Raw genomic sequence first — 5,138 nt, forward strand, 5'->3', positions numbered from 1 at the left:
TGTAAAGTGCTGCCCAAATGCCAGCTAAGCGTCCTCCAGCCCTAAATGCAGGTGGTTAGCCACATGTCAGAGTGTCCTGGTCTGACAATGCTGACAAGTCTTTAACCCCAGTCTGGCTGTCAGTCTGGCTCAGTCCCCACCAGGCCTTTCTTCTTAAGCCTTACGTGTATCATTCTTTGTCAACCCAGCCCTCATCATCTGAAATGAGAAGAATTTGAGAAGAGACAACTTATTTCTACCTCAGGCAGCCTAACAGTATCTCAGAATCACTGTACCCCAGGCTTCCCTGAGAACTGAGCAGAAGGGCAGAAAGTATCCCCACCTTACCCCACCCCCATCTTTTCACCAGCCCATAAAACCACCCAGGGGTCTGTGCCTCTCAAACAGCTCCCTGAGCTCAAGATCTTGGAAAGAATACTTAAGAACCATGGAGGGTAGGTTGAGTCTTCCCAGAGGCCTCAGTCTTAAGGGGGTCAAACTGCCCTTTAGTGCTGTGAACAGGCTAGGACAGGTCACTTAGCAATAAACCTTCCGGGTCCAACTCCAAAGAACACACGGGGAAAGCTCTTTTCTTAAAGGAACCTGCAAGACATCTGCAGGGAAACAAACAGCTCCTCCCTGCAGCTCACTGGCCCCCAAACCACTTCTGCCAAACGACCGCGGCTTCCAGCGGGCTTTGTCTTTCACTCGAATCTGCAACATTTCTTTTATTTCAGAGACCAGGTGAGGCGCCAGGGGTCCTCTCAGATTCCCACATTTGGATGGTTTCCATGTGAACAGGCCTGGGGACTCTCAGCAGGGGTCCTTTTTGTTCTTTCTCCTATTGACTATTGCACATGCGGTAGCTTCCTTTCAATCCTGTGGTTTCTGTTTATTAGGATAAGTTGACTTCAGGCTGAAAGTTTCAAGAGCTTTGACTGATTTGGGTTGGCTGCTGGGAAAAGGGGTTTAGAGTAGAATGAAGTAGTAGGGTTTTCAAAGCATACCCCAAGGAGAAAAGAGGAGAAGTGGGGGACAGGGCTGTTGAAAGACCAGCTGTTCCATCCTAACCCCAACTTTATATATGCCAGCAGCACAGGCTTAATTAAGACAACACACATACACACACACACCCACACACAGTTCAACTCATTAGGGGCTCTGCTAGCCTCTCGAGCTTCCAGCAGTGCCAGGGAAGGTGAACTGACTAGCTCCTAAGGGCACCCCAGTAGCAGGAGGCTTCTCAGGCATTTTGTCTTATGAAGCAGACCAACAGCAGGGTGCCGCAAGTGATAATGGCCTGAGAATAAGGTTGCCAGATAAATTACAGGATGCAGTATTTGAAATATATAAATATTTTTTAAAATATTTTATTTATTTATTTATTTATTTATTTATTTGAACGAGAGAGAGAGAGAGAGAGAGAGAGAGAGAGAGAGAATGAGAATGAGAATGAGAATGAGAATGAGCTGGGGGAGGAGCAGAAGCAGAGGGACAAGTAGGCTCCATGCTCAGCGTGGAGCCCAATGCGGGGCTCGATCTCACGACCCTGAGATCATGACCTGAGCCAAAATCAAGAGTCAGAAGCTTAAACAACTGTGTCACCCAGGTGCCCCAAATATATAAATATTTTTAAGTTACCTGCTATTTTTCTGAAATTCAAATTTAACTGGGCGTCCCTTATTTTTATTTGCTAAATCTGGCAAACTTGGAAGATGTAGCAAACTCTACCCAGGGATCCTACAGCAGCAATGTGACTCTACATTGTCCTTTGAAAATGGGGTAAGAAATCAATCAGGGTCTCTTAACGTGTGCTTTTTCCCAAATTATCTAATGAGGGCCAAACTCTCCAGGCCTAACCCCAGTGCCCCAAACCTGCAATAAATACACAAGGCTAGTTTTCTCATGTTGAGAGCAACTGGCTACTTCCCTGGCTTCAATTCTCACTTGCTCTGGGATACCTGTTTCCTTTTCTCACACAAAATGAACTCTTCCCAAGTGCAACTTACCACCTGCCAGTTTTAGAGAAATGTGTAGAATGTCTCTCCAAGTGACTAGGCGGTGGGCAATGGTCACTTAGAGGCCCTGAGAATGTTCTGTGATTGTTCCCTGGGGGGAATCACACAGTTTAGGAGGAGGGAGAAGGGGCCTATTGTCCAGCCTATGCCCTGTGACTGCTAAGCCCATCTCTTCGGGCCCCTGCAGCCCTCAAGCCCCCAGCCTGGCTCTAGTAGTTCTGCTGATGGAGGCTATCATTTTGCTCACAAAGCCAGACTGACAGGTCTATTAAAATAAGTTCAAAGCAAGAGTTTATGAATACTCAGAAAAGCAGCATCTCAGATGAAGTAAGACATATTCACGTGCCAGACACAGGAGCACACTTCCTGTACTTCCCAGAATGCTTTGAAGGGTATCGGATTATTCTCTGTTTGCTAGCCTTCAGGCGTCATTGCACAAACGAGATTGGGAAAGATGGTGGCTGCCATTGTAGCTTGGAGGATGTGTCGGGCGCTCTCGAATTGAAAGCTCTTCTGCCCAACATTACTGTGGCCCACACAGCACACAGGAGGCAGACAGGTAAGGCAGTAGCCAGGTGGGTTTCACTGCCACCTCCTCCAAGGGACTTCATCTGAAAGGGACGTTAGGCCGTGGGGTTCTGGCTCTACAATTGTTAGGTGCCCTGAGATTAAGCTTTAACAGAGAAATCCTGTCTGGTTCCGGCTCCCCAGAGGATCTAAGCCTGGCGTCTCTCACCATTTTTTCATTTAACCAACAAACATTTAATGAATCTCTACTGTGTGTCAGCACTGCTGATACAGCAATGGAAAAACTGATGTAATCCAAAAACTCATGGAGCTGAGGGTCTCCTGGGAGATGCAGACAAGGAAATGAGCAATTACAATGCATGATGTTGGAAGTGCAAGCGCCGTCGGAGTGCGAAGGAGAGCACCTCACCCTTTCCAAGAGGGTCTGGGAAGGGACCCTCTGAGATCACAGAAAACATATACATATTCATCTCTGCTCGGTTCCTGGCCCAGAGCTCTTAAAACCCTTGTAATTTCCTAAGTGATAAGAGCACTAGGAACACCTTTTGTTCTAACATTGGCCTTTGACCCTGGTTCCTGACAGAGAGCTCCTAAATCCCTTGGGATTTCCTGGGTGATAGGGAGTATCTTTTGTTCTAATGAGATTAGTCTTGGTGGACTCCTGGATAGCTTCCAGATGGGCGCTGGTCACCAGAAAGACCAAGTCATGGTTAGAAGTTTGGAACTTTCAGCCCCACCCTGCCCCCATCCTCTAGAGAGGGAAGAGAGGGGACAGAGACTGAGGTAATGATCAATCATGCCTACAGGATGAAACCTCCATAGAAGTCCCAAAGGAATGTGGTGTGGGGGGCTTCGGGGTTGGTGAACACATCTCCAGGCCAGGAGGATGGCTTACCTCAGCTCCACAGGGACAGAAACTCCTGTGCTCAGGACCCTCCCAGACCTCACCCTATATAGGTCTTCATCGGACTATTCATCTGTATCCTTTATCATAAACTTCATTATATAATCAACCAGTAAAGTGTTGCCCTGAGTTCTGTGAGCTATTTCAGCAAATGATCGAACCCAAGGAGGGGGTCATGGGAAACTTGTATTTACAGCCAGTTGGTGAGAAGCACAGATAACAAACTGGACTTGTGACTGGTGCTTGAGGTGGGTGGACGCGGGTAGTCCTGTGGGGCTGAGCCCTTAACCTGTGGTGTCTGTGATAACTCTGGCTAGTGTTAGAAATGAACTGAATTGTAGGACCCCCGGCTGGCATCGGAGAATTGCTGGGTGTGAAAACCCACACATCTGATGTCTGAAGTACCGTATGTGTGAGAATAGAGGAAAACAGCGCATTTTTCCTACCGAGACCCCCACAGAAAATGATGTCTGCACTGAGGACTGAAGGATGAAAAGGAATTGATGGAAAAGGGCATCCAAGCAGAGGGAACATGTACCAATGACCATAGGTGAGTCTGAGGGGCAGCGGATGGCAGCATGAAGTTTGAGGGTGAATCATAATAACGCACAGCATTTATCCGGGAGGTACTATGGGCCAGTACTGTGCTCGGGGTTTGCTATGTGTTGTCTTGCTTGATCCTCATAGCACCCCTCAGAGGCTGGCAAAGGAGACACAGAGAGATTAAGTGTCTTACCCAAAGGACACCCCTGGTAAGGAGTGAAGCCAGGAATTAAACCTCAGCCATCTGGCTCCAGAGCCCACCTTCTTAATCCTGGCTCTGTAACGCCCAGGTCTGTCACTCAAACAAATAAAGCTAACAGTGGGGCTTTGGCAAAGGACTCAAGCCTTCACTCTTGGAGCCACCAACCCCACTTATAGGTCCAAATCCTTCCCAACCCCTGGCTCTTACGTGATCTCAGAAACTCTGTCCACTCCCTGGCTTCTTGCTAATCACTGGTGCTCAGTCGTGTCTGTTCCCTGGATCCCTAGTCAGCACATCAGGTTCCCTGATCTGAGGCCAACTCCCTAAATGTCCTGAAATCTGGAGCCTTTCTTGCCTCTGAATCCCAATCCCCAGTTCCCTCTTATTAGACCCACGGGCACCACACTATGCCTACTGCACTGCACTTCTTGCACAGGAACATTCTGGTTTCCTGGGCATCCCCAAGTTGCTTCAGTGTTTCTGTGTCCCTGACTGGTCTCTGGGGCCTAGCCATCCTCGGTGTAGCCTCAACCATGGCCCACCAAAGCCCAAACTGGGAGGGGGTAGGAGGATGGAGAGACTTCTGAAGGCAGGAGGGGCAACTGTGTGAGAGGCCAGTCAAGTGGAGAGATTCTGGAATACGGGTAGGGCTGGGGCTGAGAGCCTAGAAGGAGAGCTGTCCTTATTCTCAGGAGTGTATGACCCCCCCCCCCAAATGCCCTATTCCAATACTAGCTGAGGACTGAAGTCCCTTTTTAAAGGGGTTTGCGAAGAAGAAGCCAACTGAGAATGTAATGAGCCCCAGGGAGGAGAAACATGTGCTTAATTTTACACCACAGCACCCCCTTCCCCGGTGTTCACTTTGGTTGGGGAGGACACCCAGTGCCTGAGAGGAAAAGGGGGAGGGCCTTGTAGGTAACAAAATGGAGCCAAAAGGGGGCGCTCAAGAGTCCTCACAGGCATA

This window comes from Ursus americanus, chromosome X (assembly GCF_024610735.1).
Source record: "Ursus americanus isolate L20-20 chromosome X, mUrsAme1.1.p, whole genome shotgun sequence".
In the NCBI taxonomy this organism is placed as follows: Eukaryota; Metazoa; Chordata; class Mammalia; order Carnivora; family Ursidae; genus Ursus; species Ursus americanus.